Raw genomic sequence first — 9,703 nt, 5'->3', positions numbered from 1 at the left:
GAGCTTGTCCGTCCAAATTCATTGGTTTGAGGCTGATATTTGGTTCTGAGTAATAATGGTTTTGTCCAGCACACTGTGTTTGGGAGATGCATTTTCTGGCAGCAGTGAGTACATGGTCCTCTAGTGTGTTCATTTTAGACTTTTGTGGAGTGTCCCTGGATAGGTGAAGCAACGTGGTCCGTGTGGCTGCGTTGGTTTGTTTTTTTTGTTTGTTGTTTTTGTGTGGTGTGCGGTCAGAGCAGTTGTCTCGGGGACACATCCAGAGCTGTCAGGTGAGTAACCAGCTTGCTGGGGGCTTAACCGGGCTACTGGTTTAAGTGTTTAAAAAGCCTCCCGCTAATCTGCATGAAGACTAGGGTTCAGTGAGGTAGATTAGTTTGGTATAGGCAGTCTAGGTAGAGGGACTTCCACATTAGTTTGGGGGACAAATCATTGACTCTATTAGTGCGCTAGTTGACTTAGAAAACACTGTCTGGTTTTGTGGTGGCCTTTGACCTGGTCTATTATGGCAGGGGTAGAGGACTTTGTTGATGCTCCATGTGAGAAGGTTCTGGATTGTTGCACTAGAGATCAGCTCTTCAAGATTGCAGAAGAGTATGATATTGATCTAAGTGGTGTTGGTGATAAACGGCTTAAGGGAAATGTAAAGGCGATGGTTAAAATGCGGTTGGTTGAGAGAGGGTTGCTGGTTGCTAAACAAGAGGGACTGGGTCAGTCAATAGCAGCACTGGCACTTTCAGTTCCATCAGGGAACCTTACCTTTGAGCAGCAAAAAGAATTGCTTCTGCTACAGTTTTCTCATGAGAAGGAGAAACAAAGAGTGGACGTGGATAAACAAATGGAAATTGAGCGGTTGCGGTACAAAATAGAACAGGAAAAGATAGCGTTGCAGAATGCGAAGTTAGGGAGAGAGAGAGAGAGAGACTTTTTGTTATTACACATTTATAACATAATGACAAATACTTGCCAGATTTTGAAAGTTACATTTCTCCTGAAAAAAGGAGCAAAATAACACATTTATTGAATAAAAAAGACCAGGCGGACTTTCTAATTATAGTATTAAAAGGGTTAAAATCGTGTGTGCTGTCTATTTCAGTTTACACAACTCAACAGTGTTTCCAATCCAAGAAGGACGAAGTCCAGCATAGAGAGGCTGAGTGAACGTGGTCTGGACTCTGTGGAGGAGAGTCATGGTTTCAGATGTGCTGTGATCCAGGTACACTCCTACTCTGGAGGACCAAGGACCTGAGACGGGAGTTTGGACTCTGTTGTACCGAAAGATATAACGGTTACAAGCTAACGACCAAGAGTTGTCATTGAATCCAAACATTCATGTGACCTTTCTGCTCTGCTGATATTCTTGTATCTGACTGCTACATGAACTCCTCTTCGCCACTCCACCTCCCAGTAACAACATCCAGTCAGACTCTCTCTGCTCAGGACCTGACAATAATAAGTGAATCTATCTGGATGTCTAGAATAAGACTGTTCTGGTCTCATTCTTGTTGCTTTTCTGTTCCCATCAGATAATAACAGACATGTGTTGGCTGTGTTTGGATCCAGCGTGATTTCACGTGAATACTTTAAAAACTAAGCTCTGGTCTTGGGTTCTGGTTGTAACAGTAAAACTTCCACTTCAGTCCCAATCAGTGAGATGTTTGTCCATTTCTCTCTCAGAACGTCCTGTAGTTCATCTCTGACTTCTGACACAGCCTCTGTCACGTCCTTAAAGTAGCTCAGAGGACGGATCTTGATGCTGGATGAGTCTGTAGACTCACTGAGTGGTGACAGTGAGGGGTAGTTTTGTAGAAACTGGTTGAGATCCTGTTACGTGCCGTGTTGTGTTAAGGATAAGGATGTTTATTGTCATCGTACGAACATACAACGAAATTGAGTTGGCGACTCATCAGTGCAACAGTTAAAAAGTGTATAAAAACATTAAGACAAGACGATTTAAAAACAAGACATTAAATAAATATATACAAGATAAAGCACAGGCATCAATGGCGTCAAAGTGAAAAATGTGCTTGGTTACAGTGTCGTGTTATTGACTGTTTGTTTCAGCACTGTCCGGTGTGAGCTGGGTGGGGGGATGATGGAGGAAACCGCTCTGGGGAAGAAGCTGTTCCTCAGCCTGTTAGTCCAGGTTTTGATGGTCCTCAATCTCCTTCCTGATGGCAGTGGAACAAACAGAGTGACCCGGGTGTGTGATGTCTGTACAGATGTTTCTGGCCTTCTTCTGGAGGCGGCCAGCGTACAGTGTCCAGGTCAGGCAGGGTAACCCCCACAATCCTCTGTGCTGTTCTAACCACACGGGCCAGGTCCCTCCTGTTCTCTGCTGTGCAGCTGGCATACCACACAGTAAAGCACATACACAGGATGCTTTCAATCATGCTTCTGTAGAAGTTAACCAGAAGTCCAGGGGGCAGGCCAGCTTGTTTGAGCTTCCTCAGAAAGAAGAGCCTCTGCTGGGCTTTCTTCACCAGGTGGGATGTGTTTAGGGACCAAGTGAGGTCTTTAGTGATGTGGAGCCCCAGGAATTTGATGCTGTCCACCCTCTCCACCTCCTCCCCGCTTATGTAGAGTGGAAAGGGTGTGGTCTTCCTGGATCTCCTGAAGTCCACTATGACTTCTTTGGTCTTGGTGGTGTTCAGGACCAGGTTGTTGTCCGAGCACCACTCAGCCAGATGTTGGACCTCCTGTCTGTAGTGTCTCGTTGTTGTTGGAGATGAGTCCCACCACAGTGGTGTCGTCAGCAAACTTCACTATTGTGTTGGAGGAATATGTGGCGGAGCAGTCCTGGGTGAAGAGGGCCGGGCTGAGCACACAGCCCTGCGGTGCACCAGTGTTCAGGATGGTGGTTGTTGATGTCAGGTTCCCTATCCTGACATTCTGTGGTCTGTTTGAGAGACAGTCCAGAATCCATGAACAGAGATGTAGAAAGTCCAAGGTTTTTGAGTTTATGCACCAGTTTATGGGGGATGATGGTGTTGAAGGCAGAGCTGAAGTCAATGAAGAGCATCCTGATGTATGTGTTAGGGTGCTCCAGGTGAGACAGGGCCGTATGAAGAGTGATGGAGACCGCGTCCTCCGTAGACCTGTTTGCTCGGTATGCAAACTGGTGGCTGTCCAGGTCTGCTGGGAGGACGTCCTTGATGTGTGATAGTATCATCCTCTCGAAGCACTTCGTGATGACTGGGGTCAGGGCAACTGGGCGGTAGTCGTTGAGGCAGGTGACTGCGGTCTTTTTTGGGACAGGGACAATGGTGGTGGCTTTGAGGCAGGTGGGGACTGCAGCTTGTTGCAGGGAGAGGTTGAAGATGTTAGTGAAAACCTCTGCTAGCTGGTCGGCACAGGTCTTCAGTGTGCGGCCCGACACTTTGTCCGGTCCCGCTGCCTTGGTGATGTCGATCCTCCTCAGAGTGGACCTCGCCTGGTTTGTGCTCTCCCTCTGGTTTCCCTCAGTGTCTTCTTGAGTGCCACCCTCTGTCCCGGATGCCAGCTGCAGCGGCTGATTGGACGCGGCTGCGGTCAATCGCGATTAGCGGTGGAGGAGAGGAGCTCCGGAAGGACAGCCCCTCTTGGGCAGATCACAGTAGTGAGGCTGTGTGAGTGTGTGGAGCAGCGTGTGTTCCCGCCTGTGTTTAAACCGTGTTTGTATAACCTCCAGTAGTGTCGCTTCCTTTTGATAAGGAAGTAGCTTTCTTTTGCTGCCGTGCAAGCAGCTAGCCTTTTTACAATAAATACTCTTTTTGTTAACCGTCATCATTGCTCGGTCTCCTTTTCCCCGGGAAATAAACACCGTTACTCCCCGCATCCCTTAGATGCCAAAAAGGGGAACATTAACAGATCCCCTGTGTGTGAGAGCTGCTGCAGCTCAGCGTCATTCCTCTGCAGCTCAGTGATCTCCTGCTCCAGCTTCTCCTGAAGCTCTTTGACTCGAATCACTTCAGTTCTCTGCTGGGATCTGACCTGCTGCTTCACATCAGAGCTTCTTTTCTTCATGAGACGGATCAGCTGGGTGAAGACCTTCTCATTGTCCTCCACTGCTTTATCAGCAGAGAGATTGACGGCCTCCACCTCCTGTTGAAGCATCTTCACATCTTTCTCTCTGTCCTGGATTATCTGCTGGATGTTTAGTTGACTCACCTCCAGCTCTCTCTGCCTCTCAGTCCTTTCTGCTGCAGCTGAGACTATGTTGCGGCCTTTATTTTCATCCACAGGGCAGAGATAACAGATACACTTCTGATCAGTACTGATTCGCTGTTGTTTTGAGTTCTAAGCAACTCTATGTTGCACTAGTGGTAGTGCTTTTACCCATGACAATCTAGTTTCATTGCAGCATTTTGCCTTGATGGTTCCATTCTCTCGCTCACCTGCACTCTGCGGGTGATGGGAACAGTGGTGGCAAATGTTAAACCCTAGTCTGATACTTCATGTAATGCTTTGTTAACAAACCCTGGTCCGTTGTCGCTACTTATGACAGCTGGTATGACAGCTGGTATTCCCTATCTGGGAATAATCTCTGAAAGCAATGCCTTTGCTGCTGCATCTTGTTTAGCTGATGGAAACAAATCAACCCACTTACTAAACATGTCTACTATCACTAGGCAGTACTTCTTGCTATCACACGGTGTCAGTTCAATGAAATCCATCATCAAATAGTCTGTCTGGTGGGGGATGGCCTGCTCTCGGCATGTGTATGGCGGCTGATACGTTGTTAGCTGGACAAACTATACATTTCCTACAAAAATTCTTGGGTAAAAATGTTGAACACTCTTGTGTACCATACTGCATTTATAGTGTGACGGCCTCTGGCTTTACGCAGGGCCTGCTGTGGGCGTTGCCTTGTTTGTTCTCTGCTGTCTTGCAGGTCCCTTGTAGGCGGAGCCTCTCGGTACAATTGGGAGCACCTGTCCAGTCTCCCAGGGGTATTTAGGACCTGCCTGCCGCAGTCGGGAGCCCTCTCTGTTCCTGCAGCACCATGATTTTGTTTGTTAAGAATAAATGAAACCTTTTCTGTCCAAACCACCTGTTGGGAACGTAGAGGAGCGTGTTTGGGTTATCAGCATCTAAGAAACTAAATTCTTGACATCAATAGAATTATTAATAATAACGGGGCACCACCCTGCGAACAGGGACCAATAACCAAACAATAAAACTAAGTCTCATAATTAGCGTTCACTCATAATGTCAATAGTCTGAGTACTATTACACATTCAGAGTGAAAGTGAAGGTTTAAGTACGAGCACAGGCCACTACATCCAGTTATTATTACACACATATGCACAAGTAATCACAGAAAACTGCTCTTTAAAATATAACAGTTTATTAAATCAAAATAATAAATGATCAGATCAAGTAATATCAAAATCAACGAACACTATCATACAATTATATGTCTAATACCTAAAGTCAAATGAATAAAGTGGGGTAAGGATATGTGTATATATATGTACATGTGTGAGTGTGTGGAAACGAAGGGGGGGGCCTACTCAAACAGTGATGGTACGTAACCTAAAAAGGGGCGTGTGAGCCTACAAGCAAAGATGGCGGACTCTATTGACCCGCAACAAGATAGCTGAGAGGTTCACAGTGAATCTAACTATGTGTGTGCGGGTTAGTAGAGCGAGGGGAGCTCAGAGCCAGGGGAGCTCAGCGCTGCAGTGAGAATGTGAGGAACAGCTGATCACTCGTAAACTCTGCGGTCGGATTCTGAACCGACCGGTCACGCTTGTACGGTGATAGTTGCGGATCTCACTCACAGAGCCGATTTAAAGAAGAGAGAATAAAACCAAACAAAATAAAAATAATCCCCAAAACAGATCTTTATCACTGCGGTGAGATGCGAGTATTGCTCTCGTATCACCCCGAAACTCGGTCGGCGAGACGAGGGTCCGCCACCGTGGTTTTGGTCTTTGAAGTGATAAAATCACAACCTCCACATCCACTAGCAGCGACGGATCTAATGTAAACAGTTACAGCAGGAAATACACAATATAACGGGACTCCGTGGTCCGCGATGCTTGCGCAATTACAAGTTATAACACGACAGTAACTTAATGTAACAAGATACAGGAATAACAACGACATAACGAATAGGCTAAATTAAGCTTAAGCTAGGCCCAGATACCAGTAACTCTTACTTGTAGAAGCTTCGTTCGGTAGGGTACGTTTCCCGTGGTGGGGATCACTCGGCCCTCGAGTAGCCGCTGGCTCTCGGTGGCGCGGCTTCGGGGCTGGCTGGCGCAGACTCGGCCTCCTCGCTGCCGAGAGGGGCTTTTTAACTTCGGCTGAGGGACGAGGTTTGGGTCGTCCTTCCCGGAAATCTTCGGCGAGAAAAGATTGTTACCTTCTGCCGGCGGTGTGTAAACAAAAAGGGTCGGAGAACGGGGCATAGGAGTTATCCGTTCTCGCACTACAGGATCCAAAACACAAAATAAAACACAGTCTGTTCGACCAACGAATGTTACATGTGATAGGATTTGATGAGGCCGCGGTTCCTCGTGGATCTTCTTGTCCCCTGGACGAGTCCAGAGTGAAGAGGCCTTGTGGACCTCCTGACACCAGCGCGTGTCCGGAGTGAAGAGAGCCTTGTGGATCTCCTTACACCAGCGGTGTCTGGACGGAAGAGGAAGAATTCTAGCTGTGCTCAGGCTTATAAACCAGGTGGCACAACCAGTGGGGGGCCCTTTCTTGGCCAATGAGGGACCAGCATCAGGTTTCTGCTGGAGCTGGGGGGTGTGGTCATCCGGCATGAGGTTTCTTGCAGACCCCAGGTCAGGCGTTTTGGTGAAAGGAAGGAACATGGCTGCTCCTTTGTTTGAAAAGCACATGTGAAGGTCTCAGCCAGCCAGGAGAGCAGGGTCAGATCCCAACACACCCGTGTGTCTTCCGTTTTTGTCATGGCTCAAGAGCCGGGTCGTGACAAATTGGGGGCTCGTCCATTCCGGTACGTAGTAGGTCATTGAGTTGGCTGATAAATGGGCTCGTAGAAGGTTGCGAATGAGATTGTGTGTGTGTGTGTGTGAGAGAGAGAAGTGGAAGCCGTGTGTAGGTCTGTCTTGGTAAGCTGTGCGCTACTGGGGAGATATACGGGGACTTGAAGCGGTTAGGTAAGTGTCGGCTGGTGCCAAAGACTTGCGTGGGAGCACAATCCCCTGCTAGGTATAGCGGCAGTACCCCTTTGGGTTCGTGGGGGTTTGTTATTTTTGTAGTGCTGCGGTCAACGTGGTTAGAGCAATTGCTTGGGAGCATGCCATAGTCTGGGGAAGGTTGCCAATTGCTAGTCGCCTTTCGCAACTACTGGTATTCAGTGTGTAAATACCCGCCACTGACACTGCATGAAGACTAGGGATGAATAAGATTAGTCAGACTGGGGTAGGCAGATAAGTTAGAGGGGATTTGCTCTCTGCTCGGGTACGGATCGGACCCTGTAGGCACCTCGCTGACACTTGCTTTTGCCCGCGGCCCATTCGGTAGTTTATTTACCTGTTTGGTGTAGAATATGGCTGAGATATCAGATTTTGTTACAACTCCATCGGAGGAATTGTTGGAGGAATGTACAAGAGAGCAGCTATTAAAGATAGCAAACCATTATGGAGTTGTGATTTCAGATAAACGGCTGAAAAATACTGTGAAAAGTATATTAAAAGCAAATTTGATTGAGATGGGTGTTTTAACTGGTAGCGAGGACCAACCTCCCTGTCCAACCGGGAGTTTAACATTTGAGCAGCAAAAAGAGATGCTGATGTTACAGTTAAAGCATGATAAAATGATGCAAGAGGCAGAGCTTGATAAGCAATTGGCGGTGGAAAAATTGCACTACGAGACGGAAGTTGACTCTGCAACAATACAAGCTGGATTTAATAAAAAGTGGGAAAGTTATAGCTGACGGTTCTCTGGAGCTGGAGAGGTCCTCACCTTACCCGGGGCCTTCAGAGGAATCTTTTGACATTTTGGGTAACCTGCGGCTGTTGCCGAAGTTTAATGAGAAAGACCCTGAAACTTTTTTTTCTTTATTCGAGCGCGTGGCGGACACGAGAAAGTGGCCTCAGGCACATTAATGCTGCAGTGCGCTTTGACCGGTAGAGCACAAGAGACCTATGGATCATTGTCGTCAACGGATTGTGCAGATTATTGGGTCGTCAAGTCAGCGGTGTTAAAAGCTTACGAGTTGGTCCCTGAGGCGTACCGCCAACGTTTTCGGTCGTGGAGAAAAGGGGATAAGCAGACGCACCTTGAATTTGCCCGAGACTTGACAGTTAATTTTGGGCGCTGGTGTTCTGCATTAGAGGTGGAGAGTTTTGAGGAGCTGTGTGAGTTGATAGTGCTGGAACAGTTTAAAAACTCCATACCTGAGAGGATCGCCACATTTATCAGTGATTGAAAGGTAAAAACGGAAGCGGCTGCTTTCGCAGATGATTATGTCTTGACGCACAAACGGAATTTTGGGGAATGGCGTACTCGCCATGCTGGTTTTGAGGAGAGTGCAGATGTCAGTGCTGTGTATCCTTCTTTCCAGTCAGATAAATTGGAGGTGAGGGATCGTAGCATGCGGAGTTCAGATAAGGTCTGTAACTTTTGCTATAAGAAAGGGCATCGGAGAGCTGATTGTTATGTGCTTAAGGCAAGGCCTAGGCAGAGTGGGGCTGCAGCGCAGCCAAAAGGGGCTTGCCTAGCTGTGTCTATGCCCAGGGTATCTGCGGTGGCTGTAGAGAGTGATGGGATGCAGGGAAAAATGTTGCCCGGTGAACTTGATTATTTGTTGCCTTTTGTGTCGGAGGGCTGGGTCTCTCTGGTGGGAAGCGATGTGAAAGTGCCAGTTAAGATACTGCGTGATACAGCGGCTTTTGACTCCTTCGTCCAGGCTTCAATATTACCATTCTCAGAGGAGAGTGACACAGGATGCTCTGTTTCAGTTTTGGGGATGGGCATGAAAGTTTTTCAGGTCCCATTGCACACTGTCATGCTAGATTCTGATCTGTTTCAGGGAAAAGTGGATGTTGGCGTGCGTCCGGCGCTGCCAATTCAGGGCATCACGTTCATTTTGGGAAATGGGGTAGCAGGAGGGCGCGTTTGGGCTGACGTTCCGCCCCACGTCCTGTGGTTTCCTCGGTTCCACTGGTAAGGAAGCAACCTGATGAACGGAGTAACTTCCCGGAGGTTTTTACTGCATGTGCGGTAACATGCTCCATGATGCGGGACAACCTTGATTCGCGGTCTGATTCTAAAAAATCTGAAAGGTGATAATTCTCAGGATTATTTCATGCACGATGCGCTGCTGCTAAGAAAATGGATGCCCCATGGTGATAGTTTCATTGGGGACCCCATTATCCAAATTGTGTTGCCATTTAAAATCAGGGAGTCGGCTTTGAAAGTGGCTCATAATGAATCTGGACACTGGGGGGTCAGGAAAACCTATGATCGGGTCCTACGGCATTTCTTTTGGCCGCGGTTGAAAAGAGATGTTGCTGCGTATATATTAAATCATGTCACACGTGTCAGATCACTGCCAGACCAAACCAGAGTATACCTCCGGCTCTTTTGTTCCCCATTCCAGTTCTCGGCCAACCTGTCAAACATTTGATAATTGATCGTGGGTCTGGTCCAACTAGTGCTGAAGTACAGTCTCCTCCGGAGCCCGCACGCCCGACGTGTTCAGTGGGGAGGGTGTCTGTGGTTTATGCCCCTCAGCCAGTGG

The 9,703-nt window shown here is 47.7% G+C and overlaps 1 pseudogene; it reads right to left on the bottom strand.

Moving 5' to 3' along the window:
• Positions 1–1,087: 1,087 nt before the first annotated feature.
• Positions 1,088–8,473, bottom strand: LOC142933373 (tripartite motif-containing protein 16-like; annotated as a pseudogene).
• Between the last annotated feature and the right edge of the window lie 1,230 nt (positions 8,474–9,703).

This window comes from Anarhichas minor, unplaced genomic scaffold (genome assembly GCF_050575085.1).
Source record: "Anarhichas minor isolate MPS153535 unplaced genomic scaffold, ASM5057508v1 ptg000059l, whole genome shotgun sequence".
In the NCBI taxonomy this organism is placed as follows: Eukaryota; Metazoa; Chordata; class Actinopteri; order Perciformes; family Anarhichadidae; genus Anarhichas; species Anarhichas minor.
This window is presented reverse-complemented; position numbering and strand designations above follow the sequence as displayed.